Genomic DNA, 18,561 nt, shown 5'->3' with positions numbered 1-18,561 from the left:
CCTGGGCTGGTTTCCCAGCACCCATATGGCGGCTCACAACTGCCTGGAATCCTAGCTCTATGGGAACTGGTTTCTTCTTTCTCATCTACTGGAATACTGCATATACACAGCCCACACACCAACAAGCAGGGATGCGTGCGCGCACACACACACACACACACACACACACAAATTAGATAATTAAGTATAAAAGTCACTTAAGGATATGGCATGTTCAAAAAATGAGAGGAGGTCTCCATGAGTGGCCCGGCTGCCACTCCAAATGATAGGGAGAGGAAGGCACCAGTGTGTGCCCAGCTCCTCTGCTCTGAGCATCGGCCCCTGCTGACCCACAGGTCTGCTGTCTGGTGCTTCACTTACCTTTGGTTAACTCTATTCCAAAAATTATAAATGAAAAATGTCATCTAATAATTCATAAGCTTTAAATAACTTTTATCACAGTATATGACTTTAACCGTATTTTGTTACTGTATTAAGTTAAAATTTACCATACGTATGATATATAAAAAGAACACAGTATACAGTACCAAGGATTATTTGGCACTCCTTGGCTTCTGGAGACCCTCAGCCTGACTATGAAAAGAAAAGGTGTGGCCGCTGGGTTAAAACACATCAAGCAACAGTAAACATCCAGACCTAATTAGCAGGTGTTCGCTGTGCTGGTGCTGTGGAAGGCAGCCACAGCAGCGACCTGGAGTTCTTTCTCACTTTTCCTAAATCTATGCTCATTCTGAAAAAAAAAAATCTGGGATCTGGATCTGGCGCAGTGGCTCATGCCTGCTGTCCTGGGTCTTGAGAGCTGGAACAAGTGAGACAAGAGGATCCACAGCTCAAGAGTTCATTACCTGGGAGTGAGGAGGAGGCCAGTGAAGAGAAAAGAAAAGAAGAAACAAAACCACGCACGTAGGAGAGACCCGAAGATGGAAGAAAAGTGGAGGAGGCCTCAGCCGAGAGGCGGGAATTGACTTGGGCCTGGAGGATGAGAGAGAGAGTAACAGGACAGCTGGAGCTAACGTACTGCGGTGCCCACTGCCCCGTGAGCCAAAGGAGCAGGAGAAGCATGGCGTCTAGACACCAGTGTGAGCAACGCAGCCAACAAGAGAAGTGCTTATAGTGCTGGCCTCGCCAATAAGCAGAAGTACCCCCAGATTTTCTCAAAGTTCCGGTATTTCAAGACATCAAAGTTTATTACGGAGAGCAGAACTCTATTGGACTTCCAGACACTTGTTTTATGATTTAGTTTATTTCCTTTATGTCATGTGGAGGGCGCTGCAGTCCTTTGTGGGTTAAAGATCAATTTAGAATTCAAAGAGAAAAGCCATTTTGGGTGAGTGACCTAGGCCAACCCAATGAAGAACAACGCTCGTGCTTCGGCCTCTCCTGGAAGCACGCGTAGAATCTGACTTGGAGAGGAGCAGGGACTCCATGGGGAACGTGAAGCCTCCAGAAGAGAATGCCCCGGGGTACAAGCCAGCATCACTGGGCATGAGGGAGGGGCTGCTGGGGTAAGCAGCAGCTGTCGGCATCTTGGTTCTCACTGTCCAGCTTCCTTGTGACTGCTGATGGAACGAGAGGATCACTGGGTAGAGAAAAGCACATGATCATCTCTGGGCTTAACTGGGGGTGGGGAGGAGCAAAAGACAGTCGGCCAATTAATTTGTTTGTTGGTTGGTTGGTTGGTTTTTTTTTGAGACAAGATTTCTCTCTACGTTTGGATCCTGTCCTGGAGCTAGCTCTTGTAGACCAGGCTGGCCTCAAACTCATAGAGATCCGCCTGCCTCTGCCTCCCTAGTGCTGGGATTAAAGGTGTGCGCCACCACCGCCTGGCTAATTTGTTTATTTATATTGGAGGATAGTTTTACACCCAGACAAAGATCCAGCCTTCAAGGAGGTATCATCTACACTTTTAAAAAAATCGTATGTAACAGTTTGGGTTTGTGAAAAAGGATTTGATAATGCTAAAGAAATTAGCTGAGGAACAGTATCTTAAAGGGATGTTTTTGTTGGGAGAGATTTTTATAAGTTTATATGATTTCCTGTGTTTAAAAAAAAAAATCAAAGCTGGTGTTTCACAGTGCTTGGTTTCTTTCCCTTGAGAGCCAGGAGAGTTTTCACTGGAACACTTGCCCAGTTGCCAGGGAGAGCCTCAGCCATCAAGAAGACCACTTGCCAGGAACTTGGCCATGTCAAACAAATGTTCGGCTTTTATTCTGACACTTCTTGCAGAATTTGATTGAAACTATATATGTCCAGATAACACTCAGCAAAGTGCCCTTCTTACATTTGTTTCAAGATATATTTGGAAACACGAGAGATGACCTTGGGCCCAGCTGCTTTTCCAATTTAGGACTTCTCCCTGGGTCTACCGAATGATACTCCCCAACACTGCAAAGTCACCGAATGGAAAAACATTTTAGCTACTCTGTGCCGTAAGTCCCGGGATGGAGGTCATTTTCCCCCCAGCAATATGTTCTGCCTTTAAAGGAGGGTTATATTTAGCCGTAAACTCTATATTAGCTTCCTAACCATCTACTTCAACACAGAGTCAGGAGCACTTGCTTTTCATCAGAGCACCTTTTGTGATCTAAACTGAGCTGTCCTTGGTTTTTAAAATATTTTAGCTTCTAAGAAATGAAAAACAGCCAACCTTAACCCTTTGCCTTTGCTTTTTGGCATTCAAATTTTGGTTTGAAGCCAGAGTTCACTGCAGCTTGATGTAAGGTCTAAAAGAAGACTTTGGAGGCACCAATGTCCCCTTCTAAGGTTAGTGCCACCTGTCCCAGATGACAGTAGAAGCCCTTCTGGTCCAGCTCCAGCCTGAATGCTAGTTGGCATCCAGCTGTACCTGCAGTCCGCCCATGGAAGTGGATGGTTTAGACTGTTGCTATGGTGACATCCTTTCAAAGGCTATTTTGCGTATTTTGAAGGCATTTTTAGTTTGTTATCATGGCCTTTACATTCTTTTCAGATTTATTTATTTTTTATTTTATGTGCTTTAGTGTTTATCTACATGTATGTCTGTGTACCACATTTGTGTCTGGTGCCTACAGTGGTCAGATGAAATTGCTGGGTCCCCTGGTACTGGGGACTGTAAACCTACATGTGGGTGCTGGGAACTGCCCAGGTCCTCTCCAAGAGCAGTAAGTGCTCTTAGCCACAGAGCTATCTCTCCAGCCCCCCATCATATTAGTGCATGATGTAGACAGCCTTCTTGATAAGGTGTATTTACTTTTAAGCAAATAAGAATTACAGTTTGATTATTGTTTTATCCTACTTAGCACATCACCAGTGATAGTATTATCTTCTACTTCATACAGTTTCCTGATGTGTTACAGGCGACCAGAGCATTTACAGAGATGGTTATGTTGTGAGCAACAGTCTCCAGCACACACAGAACATTAACTTCCACTCAGATGCTGTACACCCACATCACACGTGGAAATAAAGACGCCATATTGTAATACTTTAAGGATAGCTTGTGCTCAAGAATTGCTCGCTGTTTGCTGTGGAATCAAGCTTTACGTCAATTGTTAGCCACAAGGTAAATGATCTCGGCCGGACATAAAGTGCACACAGAACTCATGCCTACAGTACTGTTAAAGATGACCCTTCCCGTCTGATGAGGGACTCCTCCCAAGAGTTAATTATTACAGATGGTTACACCAGCGCTACTTTGTAATTTCCTGACTCAAAAACTGAAAACATTTCTTTAATCCTTTACTTCTTTATAAAAATAGGCTGTGCATGGTGACTGCTCTGTGTACATTTCCATGATTGTATTGATGTTGAACCAGGGCAGTTGCTAAAGTCACGACGCTGACCCGATTAAACAAATAAGAGCTCATGGTGCCCGAGCTGATTGATTTGTACAGGGGGCGGGCAGTAAAGTTTGCTTTTCCTGGTTCGAGAGACTCCTCTGGTTGCATAACTTTGGAACTGTGATTTTAGTGATATGGAAAAGAAAATAAAGAGATAATCTACAAAATGTCCCAGGACCTGGAGTGCTTAAAGGAAATTTTTCATAAAGAGAATGCCCCAGAAGAAGAGTAGATTTTATTCGAAGTGAGAAAAATGTGAATTTGCCAAATGTTTTCAGAAAACAGTGTTTTCAGAAATATCTATTTTCTCACTGAACCCAGGGCCTCACAGCTGCTAGGCAAGTGCTCTACAGTTTGAACCACTTCCTCAGTCCTTATCCTTTCTCTGGGAACATGCACAGGGCTGAGAATGTTGCTCATGGGTGGGGGCTTGTTCTGCACGCGCAAGGTCCTGGGTTCCATCCCCAGCACTGGAATAAACAACAGAACTTTAAGCTTGAGACTTGGGACATCCTGGGTGGTTTGTGCTTATGAAGCTGGTTTCAGAGCCCTTTTCTCTAGCTCTCCCTCTGTTCTCAGATTCTTATGTCCAACAAGTGCTTGTTGCTTGAGACCAAGCACCCCGCTGTCAACCTTCTTACAGTGGGAGAGTTCCAACAACCAGGGATGGGACCCACCCAATTGCCTGCAGATTGATGGAGAATCTGGTTTACCTAAACATCCAAAGCCCTGCCCAACAATGATTTCTACAACTTTCCTTTAAATTTATTTGTTTTGTTTTATGTGTATGAGTGTTTTGCTTGCATGTTTGTGCATTGTGTGTGTGTCTGGTGCCTTCAGAGGTCAGAAGAAGGTGTTGAGTGGTTGTGAGCCATGATTGGGTGCTGGGAACAAGAACCAGGTCCTCTGGAAGGGCAAAATGTGCTTCTAACCACTGAGCTATTTCTACAGCCCAGAGGTTTTTATTTTTTTCATTGTGCCTGTATATCTTATCTCAGCCTTTTGATGCAAAGTCTGTATTTATTTATTTAAGGAGGCAGACATTGTTTGCTCATTTAGAAATTAGTTTTTCAGGACCTTTCTATCTTTTTTCCTTAATTGTATAGGTGGATATAGGTTTGGTGATATTGAGGGGGGTGCACATGAGTGTTGAGTGCACCTGCTCTTGTGTGCATCTAAATTGAGGCCAGAGGTCAACCTCTGTTTCCTCATGTCTCCTCAGGTACCATCTACCTTATTTTTTGAGATAGGGGTCTTTTGATGGGACCTTGACTCCCCATTTTCAGGCTAGCCTGGCTGCCAGCCCCAAGGATTGCGTTGCGCTCACTGCCAGGTGACTGTGGCCTGTGCTGCAGGCCACACTCGGGTCCTCGTGCTTGCGGGGCGATCTCCCAGCCAGGGCATCTTTTGTTGTTGCTGTTGTTTGCTTGTATTTTTCCTCCCTGTTCGTGTGTCCTGGCTGGTTCTTACTCAGACTTTCCAAAGCTTCTCCCGTGTGCACAGCTCCTTACAGTTACGCCGTGACTTTGGACCTCCTCTCAGAAATGTTTTCTGGTTTTAAAAACAACGAAGCCATATGTGGTGGTGTACACCTGTAAGCCGGCGCTGGGGACTCTGAGACAGAAGGACTAGCAGTTTGAAGCCAACATGGGCTACACAGCAAGACCATGTCTCAAAAACAATAAACCAACCCCCAAAAGGAGCAAAATCTCCGAGGATGCCTGTACAGCTCTGAGTGTGCGCAAGACCACAACACACGTGCACACTAACGACCAATTTCAAGGGTGAGTCCTGTGAGGTGAATGAAACTTTAAAATGCATGTTCTGTATAACCAAGTCCACACAGCAAAGAATATTTTATTTAAAAAAAAAGTTGGGCCATAGGCCAGATATGGTGGTGATGATAGTGCACGTCTTTTATGCTAGCAATCCGGAGGCAGAAGCAGGATCTCTGTGAGTGTAAGGTTAACCTGGTCTACAGAGCAGTTCTAGGACAGCCAGAGCTACATACCATGCCTCAAAAAGCAAACAAACAAGGCCGGGCGGTGGTAGCGCACGCCTTTAATCCCAGCACTCGGGAGGCAGAGGCAGGCGGATCTCTGTGAGTTCGAGACCAGCCTGGTCTACAAGAGCTAGCTCCAGGACAGGCTCTAAGGCTGCAGAGAAACCCTGTCTCGAAAAACCAAAAAAAAAAAAAAAAAAAAAGCAAACAAACAAAACCCAGGGCCAGCAACATGGTGGAGTGTGTATAAAGTGTTTGCCATGCAAGCCTGGTAGCCTGAGTTGGATCACCAGCACCAGTTACGAGGTAGGAGAGAATAACTCTTCAGAGCTGTCTTCTGACTGCCATACTGTGTCACAGCACCTATTCTGCATATACGTATATTCTGCACACACACAAAGTCCAAAATGAATGCAGTTCTAACAGAAATGGAGCATGGCAATACATGCCTGTAATCGAGAGGTGAGGCCGATGGACTGATCATAGCTTCAAGAGCATCCTGTTTGGATGGGTAAGGAAGGGAGCTGGAGCTGGAAAGAGCTGGGGGAGGAGTAATATGATTAAAACAGGTATGTAATACCTAGAGAACTAATAAAAATCTCTGAGAGCTGGGCGGCCGTGGCACACGACTTTAATCGCAGCACCCGGGAGCCAGAAGCAGGCTGATCTCTGTGAGTTCGAGGCCAGCCTGGTCTACAAGAGCTAGTTCTAGGACAGGCTCCAAAGCTACAGAGAAACCCTGTCTCAAAAAACCAGGAAAAAAAAAGGAAAATTTAAAAGGAGCATCTTGTCTCAAAATAATAAATAAATAGATAAATAGGGCCAAATTGTTGCTTGGAAACTGATACCAATTTGTATTTCCATCAGCTGAGTTCAACAGCACCCCGTTTGTTGTCAGCTTGCCCCGGCAGGTGTGTGAACGATACAGTATCTTTGTAGATATCATACGTTTAAAGAATTTATAATTAGCCAGGTGTGATAGTGTATGCCTTTAAGCCCAGCTCTCAAGAGCTAGTGCCAGCCTGGTCTACATAACAACTTCCAGACCAGACAGGGCTAAACAGTGAGACCCTGTCTCAAAAAAACCAAATAAATAGATCATCTATAATCTCACTTAGAGATTGTCATTATCTGCAGCTTTGCTCCCAGTGTTTTTTCTAGAAAACTTGTATGTAATGAACAATGAAAGTGGGTAGAGGTCTTGTTCTCTAAATAATGTATTCTTCGTAACAAAGCTGCCAGAGGAAGCATGTGCTTAGCATGTGTGAAGCCCTAAACTTGATCCCGAGCACCAAAGGGAGAAAAAGGATTTCAACGGAGCTACTTGGTGAGCTCCTTTAATCAGGGTGAATATAACTATTCAGTGGACTCTGCTCCCTCTGCCAAGCTTTTGAGATCAGCTACTGGAAAAAGCATTAACATTCTTTCCTGACACCTTCCTTCACTGGCTGGAGGAGATTTCCTAGGAGCCAGTCGGACCCTCGAGGGGTGGAGCTGGGTGGGGCCTGTGGATCTGGGGACAACAGAGGACTCCGTACCTTATCACATATTCCTATGAGGTGCTGTCTGTTTGTGACTGCCATGCACGGTCATTACTGTCATATACACACACAGATGCTCAGAGTGGTGGAAGAGCGAGCTAGGACCGAGTCACCTAGGAACAATCAAGTGGAAACGAGGTCAGCCATCCCAAGTCCTGTTCCGTGTGGTGCCTGCATGACTGTCTGACCCTCCTCTTGGATTATATGCACAGAAAAAGCAGAACTAAGTCCCTGGGTCTACTAGGCAGATGGGTCACTTTGGTCAATAAATATTGGTAAAAAGAAAAGGGACAGCTTTCTTGAGCAAATCTTTCTATGACCAAAGAGTCACTGACAGAATTAAATCAGGGAACATGATTCTTTCTGGTGGGTGAGGCCAGGAGCCCTGTCTAAGCAAACTGTAGTTATCCTGGCACAGCTGCGTGCGGCTCCTGCGCCGGCCCTAGTCGGTGAGAACTCACTGTGGATTCCCTAACAAGCAGTTTCTTGGCTAGCCTGATGGAAAGTAAATGTAAGGTAGCTTTATAATTAAAATTTTATTATCTTAGGACCGGGCGTTGTTGGCACACACCTTTAATCCCAGCACTCAGGAGGCAGAGGCAGGCGGATCTCTGTGAGCTGGAGACTGGCTTGGTCTGCAGAGCAAGTTCCAGGACAACCAGGGCTACACAGAGAAACCCTGTCTCAAAAAAAAAAAAAAAAAAAAAAGAACCAACAAACAAAATAACAACAACAAAATCATCTCTAGGTTTTTTTTGTTTTGTTTTGTTCTTAGGTAGGTGGGGTACTGTCATGTAGCCTTGAACCCACTATGACTTTGAGCCATTCCTCTTGCCTCTACTTCCCAAGTGCTTAGGTTTCAGACACGCTGCACCATGCCTGGTTTATGTGGTGTTGGGGATGCAACCCCGGGGCTTCATGCATGCTAGGTGAGCACTCTGTCAACTGAGCTACATCCCCAGCCCAGTTAACCCCTGGTATTTATAGGGAGTTTGCCTCCTTCAGGGAAACACCTGTCTGTATTTACCCGCTGCCATAGGGAGAGGCAGCCAGTGATCTTACCACAACATTTACCAAAAAAAAAAAAAAAAAAAAAAAAAAAAAAAAAAAATGAAGAGACTGTAACTGTCATTGTGGTAAAAGCTGATAGAGCAGTGGTCCTCAGCCTTCCTAGCGCTGCGACCCTTGAATACAGTACATCTTGTGGTGACCCCTAACCATAAAATTATCTCATTGCTACTTGATAACTGTAATTTTGCTACTGTTATGAATTATAACGTAATACCTGTGTTTTCTGATGATCTTACATGACCCCTGTGAAAGGGTCATTTGATCCCCTCCCTCAAAGGGGTCTCAATCACCGGATGAAAAGCACTGCAACAATGTGGCCTGTGAACTTTGAACTGTTAGTCACTGGCTCTTAGCATCCAATCTGGGGCTCGGTGGTTAAGAGCCCATATTTCTCTGCAGAGGAATCAAGTTTGGCTCCCAGCACCTACATCAGGTAGTTCACAACTTTCTGTCACTCTTCTGGCCTCTGGCAGGCACCTGCACACACGTGCACATGCTGATTTAAGAACGTACACATAGCTAAAAATTAAATTTCTTAAAAATACGTGTAGAGGCTGCATGGTGGTGGCGCATGCCTTTAATCCCAGCACTTGGGAGGCAGAGGCAGGTGGATCTCTATGAGTTTGAGGCCAGCCTGGTCTACAAGAGCTAGTTCCAGGACAGGCTCCAAAGCCACAGAGAAACCCTGTCTCAAAAAAAACAAAACAAAAGGCTTAGAAGGAAGTTTACAGACCGCAAATGTGACTGTGTCTTTAAGACACTCGGCAGTGCGCAGATGGTTAACGTTCAAAGAGAGGGAATGGCAACTCAGAAGTCACGTGGTGTGTTACGTGACTGTAAGTGGCTGTTCCCAGAGTTCACCTTCTGCCCTGAGTCTCATGAATACCTGTCCTTTTACGTTTCAAATGAATCAAGTACTTTGGGAAAATGGTTACATTTTGGAGTCAATGTGACAAAAAAAAAATTTTTTATCTCAGCAAGATTTTGTGTGCTACTCAAGATGGATTCTGTGACCTCTTAGGTTTATTGAAAGAGGAAATAGTTTAAGGGACGGGAGAGGTGGCTCAGCGGTTAAGACTACTGACTGTTCTTCAGAGGACCTGGGTTCAGTTCCCAGCACCCACATGGCAGCTCACAACTATCTGTGCCTCCAGTTCAGGTCTCCTTCATCAGGGGATCTGATGCCATCACACAGACATGCAGGCAGGCAAACACCAATGTACATAAAATAAAAAGCAATAAATTGTAAAAAATAAAAATAACAGTTCAGTTAATACGTCTGAAGTATAATAAGAAAGAAGATATCTTACCTAGTTATGAATTCCCCCAGATTCAAATTTACTTAAAGAGAATCTTTTTATGGGAACATTATGGAGACCTGAGTATAGTGGTACTCATGTAATCCCAGAACCTGGGAGGCTGAGACAGGAGGATCACATCAGCTTCTAGTCCTGCCTGGGCTATGGAAAGCCAGCCAGATTACATAGGGAGACCTTGTCAAAAGTTATCTTGATGTGGGAACTGGAGACATGGCTCTTGAAGAGGGTCTGAGTTGGGTTCCCAGTACGCACATCAGGTGGCTCACTGCTGCTCCAGTCCCAGGGCATCCTATGACCTTTGGCCTCCAGGGTACCTGCACACATAACCTTATGCAAGTACAGGCACACATAAATATTCTGCTTTAAGTCTTCATGAAAATGAAAACATTTCTCATTCCTCTTTAGTGCAATACCATGAAAAATATCAGGCTGGCACATGAACTTTTCCTTTTTACCCATTTGTAACCCCAGAATTGCATAATCAGGAGGAACCAGGAAGTAAAAAATATCACAAAATTAAACCAAGTGGCCTATTTCCATAACTCCATCACGAGAAAAAAATATTTAAAAAGATAAACACATCAGCAGGGTCATCACACTTAAGAATTCTTTCCATGGCAGTCATGATGACAATAAAGTGAGCTCAGGCTTTTAGCTCGGTGCTGTATTTTAAATCTTGTTAAAATGTGGCAGAAACAAAATATCCCAAGCTGGCCTCAAACTCTGTCCCCCATGTGCTGAGCTAATGAGCCTGAGCTCTGGGCGGCATCTCCCCTGTCTCTCCCCTGTCTCTCGGTGTCCCTGTTAGCATTGTGTCCCGTGAGAACCCTGCAGACTCCATCCTGCAGGAGCGAAAGCCCTGAGGTCGGTCTTGCCCTCTCTCCTTCCCTGCTGGCACCTGCCCTGTCGGTTTCTGTCTTCCTGATGTTGACTGCAGGCACCTTGCAACCGGCATCCTCTGTCCTTCCTGGCTGGTTTCCTTCTCTCAACATATTCCATTTCATCTGCGTTCCTGAGGCCGGACGCTGCTCTTTCTGTGTCTGTTCTATCTGTAAACTCCAACCATCAGACCTAGTGCTCCGAAAATAAATGCTCTGAAGATTGTATCTATCGTAGTGCCCCAGCGTTATGGAAAAACAAATCAAAAGGCACATATGGGTCTCTAAAATGCCCCCAAATCAAGAGAGATTTATAAAGTGATTAAGCAGTGTAGAACGTCCTCATCTCAAAAAACAGCTATGGGGCCTGAAAGCCCTTTGGCGGGCCCCTGCAATAAAGGTTTTTAGCTGCATTCTGCCCAGGGCTTGGCCTACCCAACTATTCTGGAAGCTCCTCACACCAGCGGCTCTGGCACTGGGTGACATCCCTTCTGCAGTCATTCTTCTGAGTGCTTCAGTTGAGCTAGCTTTATTCCTGTTTGTGGAGAGCACACCTCCCCTTTCTGTCAGGGCAACAGCCTCATGCCCCATCCTTCACCAAGAGGGAAAAATACCAGTCTAATAGTAACTGGGGTTTAAAAGAAACAGACTTCGTTCTGTTCTGGCCCTCTAAGCGTGTGATCCGACAGTGCTCCCCCCCCACCCCACTTATTCATTTATTGTGAGGGATGGGCCTGTGTATTACGGCACTCCTGTGGGGGCCAGAGGACAATTTCAGTTCTAGCGGGTGGTCTCCGGGGGTCGTGCACAAGTTCAGCCGCAAGCACTCACATCTGCTGAGCCATCTAGCCAGCCCCCAGTCTGTTGAGTGTTGTGCAACCATCACTACATTCATTTCTAGAATATTCCACCACCCCAAAGAGAAACCTTATGGCTGGCAGCTATCACTCCTGCTTCTCCCAGTTCCCTCCCCCCACCCCATGTTGAACAACCGCTACTTACTTTCTGTCTGTACATTTAAATGATAGGACTGTGTGATGTGCATGTTAGTGCAGGTGTGCACTTGCCGCAGTGTGTGCTCAGAGGTTGAGGGGTAGCTCTGTAGAGTCTGTTCTCTCCTTCCACCTGTGTGTGGTCGGGCATTCAAACTCAGGTCTTTAAGCCTCTTAACCACTTTTTATTTTATTTTATTCTTTATTAATTTATTTATTATAATAATATATAATGTGTAATATTATGTATAATATGTAATACATAATATCTTATATATTCATTATATATTATTTATTTTTATTTTATTTTATTCTTTAAGACTGGCCTTCAACTCACCAAGAACCTCCTGTCAGTGCCTCCTGAGTGTTGGGACTAAAGGCCTGCACCACCATGCCTGGCTACTTTGAAGTTAGGGTTCAGGGAGTACATTGGCTTTGTTTTGCAGGCCAGACCTCATTTCCTCTTGTAAAAATCTGTGTATCCATTTAAATAACCAATCCCTGCCTTCCCCTCACACCACCCTGGCTGTCGTTCTCTCTCTCTTTCTCTGTTAGTGTGGTTGTTTTAGGTACTTACTGTAAGTGGGATCTCACAGCCTTTGCCCTTTTCTGAATGGCTTGTTTCACTTAGCAGGTTGCCCTCCGGGCGTGGCATTTGAGTCATATGGTAACTCTATGTTCAGTTTCTCAAAGCCACCCTCTCACCAGTGAAGCGCTGTATCAAGATTGCAATTTCTCCCACCGCTGCCAGCAGGCCTTGTGTTTTGTTTGTGTTTGTTTGTGGGGAGTTGTAGTTTTGACTTGGGTGTCTGGTTTGGTTTTGTTTTTTCAAACAAAGTCTCATTTCATGCAGGTTAGCTTTGAACTGACCTTGGATGTTGGATTTTCCTGCCTCTACCTTCGGATCACAGGCTTGGGACACCAACCCAGGCTGCCAACACTTGCTGCTTTGTTTTTCTTGCCCCGGCTAGAACCTGCAGAACAATGTCAAACAGAAGTTTTGAACTTGGATGTCTTTGTTCATCTTCCACTGTTAGCTAAGATGTGTGTTTGGAGAGTCTGGTAGACATCCTTGAGTGTCTCTCTCCTAAAAGGGTGTGCTGTATTTTTTTCTGCATCTCTTGAGATTGAGTCTTGGTATCATTTATTCTGTTATTGGGTGTGTGCGTGTGTAGAATATGTGTGTGTGGTCATATATATATTTATCATGCATATGTTACATACATCAGCTACTGATTCCACCTCTGCCCACTCTGAGCCCTTGAGGGTGGCACCTGACAGAACGCTACACACCCACGTGTGCACAGCAGCCCCCTGGGGTGACTGGCACACGCGTAGATACTTATGACTCACAGTGTCTTTTGAAATCAAGTCCATTCCATTCTCTTGCTTTTACAGGAAACAAAGGGGCATCCTTTCGTGAGAGTCAGAATGAGTGTCCCTGAAGCTGTCTCTGAGAAAGGTCAGCAGACTGGTGGCCTTGAGCTGAGCTGTTCCGTCTGTGTGCCCGGCTGTGGGTGCTGGTTACTCCGGTAGCAAAGGCTCAGCAGCTATTCCGTCTGAGGCAGTGCAGTCCTTGGCTCTGACTCTGGGCATTGCTCCTGAAGTTAGATTCCACGATCTCTCAAAAGAATGGTAGAAGAGGAAAAGCCAGGAGAGCCGAGAGAGAAGCTAGGGAGGGAGGTGCATTGACTCTGGTGGGGAGCTCTTTGTGGGTTTGTGTCTATGTGTAGAGCACACATACCCTGATACCCTGACGCGATGACAGTGGTTTTAGTGCCATCCCTTCTCCCTTGACTGCCATCCAGACATGTGCACGTGCGTGCGCGCACACACACATACACACACACACACACACACACACACACACACACACGCACACATCTAGACACACAGCAATGTAGAGCCCTCTCAAGACTGGAAAATCTTTCTGCTGGGACATCAGTTGCTTGCCTTGTAATGACAGGTTTAATGATTTTATATCTCTGCGTTCCACTGGGACCACTTACCCAGAGGTCACACCCCACTGACCTGTATAACCAAAGCCCAGGACGGAGCCTGAGCCCCCGAGCCCTGTTGGGCTGGGAGAACTGTCTTCTGCTTCTGTTCAGTCCGACTTGCTGCATGCCTTTGGCTATGCTCCTCACCCTTTCCACTACTCAGGGCTCCATATTACAAAAGAGAACTGATGATTCCTGTCTCCTAGCAATGTAGGGAGAACAAAGTAAATTATGATCCAAGAGACGGGGGCTCCAGACAGCCAGTGTTTTCCTCTTGTTTTGGTTGAGATGGTGAGGATTTTATGGGCTCTCTTATGCAAGTCCTTGGGAGGCTTTTAGTCAGTGAGCCGACCGAGAAAAGGTGAGCCTGCTTCCGGAGAAGGCCTGCAGGTCTCCCTCCCATGGCTCCTTCCAGAGAGGCCAGGGAGAATCCGCAGTGGCTGCTGGCTGGCAGCCTGCAGTGGAGGTGGAGCTGATGAGGTGACTTGTTTTGCTAACTTCTGGTTTCCCTTTCCAGTCTGATCTGTTTCTGGGTCACTAGTTGGATGGGTCACAAGTTATGGGAGAAAATACAGCATCCCAGCTGCTGAAGATAATCTATTGACCAGCCTGACCTGGCAGCCGGTGAGAGGACAGCTGTGAGGGTTGGGGGCAGGAAGAGAGAGCAAAACCTTTTTATTACTGTAGGTGACTGACTATTAAAGCATTGCTGCCTGGGGCCAGTCCCTGGGGGTCCACCCGCAGTAAGGTGGGGGTGGGGTGGGAGGTGGGGGAGGGGGGAGGGCAAGTTTTGCCTTCCCTGTCTGGTCCTGGAGTGTCGTATGCTGAAGAACGAACCATGGGTTTCTTGACTTCATCAGAGTGCCTCGGGTTCTACTTTTTGTTTGTTTGGTTTTTTATAATTAAATTTTATTTTTATTTTAATTTAATTTTTTAAAAAGCTATCTTTTCTTACTTTACATGCCAAATCCACTTCCCACTCCCTCCCCTTCTCCTGCTCCTTTCACCTTCCCCCTCCTGCCCCACATCTGGTTCTACTTTTAACATTGTATTGTCTCCTGACATTGTATTTGCCTCCTGATGTTGCTACACAAATTACACCAAACTTGATTGTTTAAGACATTGTCTTAAGGGGGGGGGCGCACACCTTTAATCCCAGCACTCAGGAGGCAGATGCAGGTGCATCTCTGTGAGTTCGAAGCCAGGGTGGTCTACAAGAGCTAGTTCCAGGACAGGCTCCAAAGACACTGTCTTAAATTTCTTAGGCCAGAAATCCAAAGTGGTCTTACCAACCAAAGGCCAAGGTGTCTGCTTGGCTGTGTTCCTTCTCTAGGCTCTGAAGGGCAATCCATCTTGCTTTTCCAGCTTCAAGAAGCTACCTACCACATTCTCTTTTTTTTTTTTTTTTTTTTTTAATTTTGGAGACAGGGTTTCTCCGTAGCTTTTGGTTCTTGTCTTGGAACTAGCTCTTTTAGACCAGGCTGGCCTCGAACGCCTCTGCCTCCCGAGTGCTGGGATTAAAGGCATGCGCCACCACTGCCTGGCTTTACTTGACTTCTTGACTTGAGGCCCCTTCCTCCATCTTCAAAATACAGAGATCCCTCCCTGACTGGAGCCTCCTGCTCTGGCCATGTGACCAGTCACCATGAAGCTTGGCCTCAGCCTGTCCTATCTTTCCTTCTCCATTCGGCTTGTATTTCTTCCCTGTACTTCTCTTTGAGCTTTCTCTCTTGCTTTGCTTTTATATGTATGGGTCTCAGTGTGAGTCCAGGCCGGCCTAGAGGTAGTGTTTCTCCTTTCCCAAGACCACTGTGCTCCACTTCCTTCTTAGGGACCTCCAAGGGACTTCTTGGGGATGGGGGATTACTTCAAGGCAAGAGCCTCAGGACACGTCCATAGATTATTAATTTTAGGAACTTTCCCTAGAACAGAGAAGCATCTGAGGATGGGGACTGTGGTCACTGGAAAGACAGTAAGTTCAGGAATAGGAAGAAGAGGAGCCTAGTGTGCCTGGGGTATCAGAAACGCAACAGTGAGGGCATAAATGGCTTACACGGTGATGTGACCTAGGCATCCACTTGATGGCCTTCCCCTTCGCCTTGACTGCAGGGTGATTTCACCAAAGCACCACTATGCTTCCCATGCCTTCATGGTCTTATTTTTAGTTTGGGGTATTTTCTATTGTTTGAAGGTTGCCTTGCAACCCGTTCGCCTGGAGGCTTTAAACAATATAGAGTTTCTTTGCTGAGCAGCAACAGTAGCCAAGAGAGACCGAATATAAACTTTTAAGTCTATTTTCTCAGTGTTTGTCCTCAGCGATGGCTTTAAACAGAGGAGTGCACGCCCCCAGCTTGCCTCTCCTGGGGGAGGGCAGAGAGTGGCTGGTAGAGAACACTGTGCGTTCTTATCGTTCGTGCGAGCGCAGGGACAAGCACCAGGGTAGGAAAACAAAACATCTGCTATTAATACACCCAAGTCCTCAAGCACGGGGGCCTGGATTTGGTTATTTGTGAAAGGGAAAGGTGCCCTCCCTACCTCCCAGGGCTCTCCTGGCAGTCGAGCCAGAGCTGCCAGAGGCAGTGCCCTCCACAATACGAAGGGGATGGGAACCAGGATCTAGCTTTGGACAGGAAAGAGGAGCTCAAGAAAGACTTCTCCCAAGAGAAATGGTTTGCCCGGCTCAATGTGTCTGACGCCCTGGTAGCTTTATTCAGGATTGAGAGAGAAGAAAAAAGCAAAACAAACAAAAAAACAGACTCAGGCAAAAAGCTAGCAGGGAAAAGCAGAGCACCCCACTTTCCCATCAGACAGGCATTGCCGTCTCTCTCCATGTTTGTGTCCAGCTCTGGGAACCTCGTCGGGATCCTCAACACAACCGCTTACTTGGCAACGAGCAAGGCTAAAGAGAGGACAGAGCTGGGGAGGGTCAAGAAGGCTGTGCAGTTCATTTGCGGGGCCCCTCGGCCCTTGCTCCTCCCAGGGACAGTGTCCAGGTTGGCATGGGCTGCCTAAGTGACTGGGTAATGATAAGCCTTCAGCTGGCAAAGAGCCAGAGGGAAGGGATTCGGTGTGGGGCAGGAGCACACACACCACATCCAGTCCCTACAGTGTCTCCACAGAGGTGCCACAGTGCCCTAACTGCCTAAGAAGTCTCTGTCACCCACCAAAGTCACGCTGCTGCCTCAGGCACAGAGAACATTTGACCAGCCCAGAGCCCCAGGCAGACACTGGGAGAACAGGGCAGCGCTGGCAGGGCCAGCCCTCTCCAAGAGCAAACAGGACAAAGGTCGCTGTACTCATAGCTGCCTCTCCCATCCTGCCTGGCTCCTGTGCTACATGCCTCAGGTTGTCCTGGCATGGCTACACCAGGCAGAAACCTGCTGGTTCACCCCAGATTGCCTTCCCCAGTGGGACACAGTGCCGTCCTAGTGGAAGCGACGGTGTCCGACCATCTTAAAACAGGAAAGCCATCGTGCCTGGACATGTTTAGTTGGGGAGCTGCACTTGTTTGTGGGAGTTTGTATGAGAGGGAAGAGTTTTTTTTTTTTTAAACAAAAGTCGGCTCCCTGGCCTGCTAGAAAAAGTAGCACTCTGTGGGAACAGGGCTCGCTGGGCGCTCTGGAAATGACTGACAGTCTTTCACTGCCATCTGGACTTGGACTTGTCTCTCCTCCAGAAGGTCCAAGTCTCCTCTGGGCTTCTCTTCGAGAATTCAGATAAATTGGAGGCCACAGAGTTTGCCAGGAGTAGGCAGGCCTGGCACTAGCTAGCCGGAGACAGAGCAGGAGAAAGCAGGCTGGGGCGTTAGGAATCACTGAGGTCCTGGCCCACAGCCTTCTCGCTGGGATGGGCATCTGGAGAGCTGTTGCTTTTCCTTATTTGTCTGAGGATGGCTCAGCCCTGAAATGATAAGCGTCTAACCACGGGCAGTCAGCAAACACTACGCAGAGCACACTACCTGAACTCTGTCTGTTTTATTCTTGTGATAACAGTTGGGTTTTGGTTTGTTTGTTTTTGTGGTTTTGGGACAGGGTCTCATGGAGCCCAGACTGGCCTCAAACTCCTGGTCTTCCTATCTCCATCTCCCAAGTACTGGAATTACAGACGTGTCCCATCATGCCAAGGGTGTCACCTTGTTTAACTCCCCCTGATGATACCTATGAACCAGCACAGCACTAATCCGCTCACAAGTGAGGATGGAGGTTCAGAGAAGTTGTGCGTGTGGTCACGCACACTGCGACTGTGACTTAGCCCCCTTCTCTGTGAGGTCAGGAGGGAAGAACCAGAGGACAAGTCTCACTGTGGGCTGTGGCTGCGCACAGGCTTCTTAGACGCTGCGGCTCCTGATTTACACTCCTCGACGCTGTCTGAGGAAATTGTTTAGCTTCTGAAGTGATAGATGAAGGCTGGGTCTCCTGTTTGCAGAGCATGGGGTGGAGGGTAAGTCAGGACAGCTTCTCTCCTCTGGTCCCCATGGGCTCCAAAGGCCGACTGCTGGGGCCATGTTTACATCGTCATTTTTAAGACACTGGTAGCAGCACAGCCACTCGGAGCTCTCCCTTCCTCCAGCCACCCTTGCTATGGAGAAAAGCCAACCTGGAGCAGTTCCCACCCGGCCCCCTCAACACAACTGATACAAGCTAGAAACCCAAGACCTAGCTGGAGCCTGGCTAACGCATGTGTCTGTACACACTGACACCTTCTGTGGCCACACCACCTCAGGCACGGGGTGCTCTGCATCTCTGATGTGACGACACACACCACCCCACATCCCTAAACCCCCCCCCCCGCGCCCCGCCCCGGCCACCCCAGGAGCCAGCTGGCTGAACTGCTTACTCTACAGGTTGGGATGGGCACAGCAGCTTGCTGGGAGCGTAGGGAGAGGATGCCTGGGGTTGGGGCATTTGTGTTCAGGGTTTTTCTTTAAAAGTCTCTTCTAG

At 47.0% G+C, this 18,561-nt stretch overlaps 1 long non-coding RNA gene across 1 annotated transcript; it reads right to left on the bottom strand.

The window, feature by feature from the left end:
- Positions 1-1,224: 1,224 nt before the first annotated feature.
- LOC119825696 lies at positions 1,225-14,169 on the bottom strand. Its single transcript, XR_005287249.2, has 4 exons — positions 13,653-14,169; positions 12,975-13,222; positions 12,199-12,595; positions 1,225-1,579 (listed from the first exon to the last, which is right to left on the bottom strand). It is a non-coding gene; the product is annotated as an uncharacterized LOC119825696 (long non-coding RNA).
- Between the last annotated feature and the right edge of the window lie 4,392 nt (positions 14,170-18,561).

Source organism: Arvicola amphibius, chromosome 10 (assembly GCF_903992535.2).
Source record: "Arvicola amphibius chromosome 10, mArvAmp1.2, whole genome shotgun sequence".
NCBI lineage: Eukaryota > Metazoa > Chordata > Mammalia > Rodentia > Cricetidae > Arvicola > Arvicola amphibius.
Note: the sequence above shows the minus strand (reverse complement) of the source record. Positions and strands in the feature narration are given on the sequence as shown.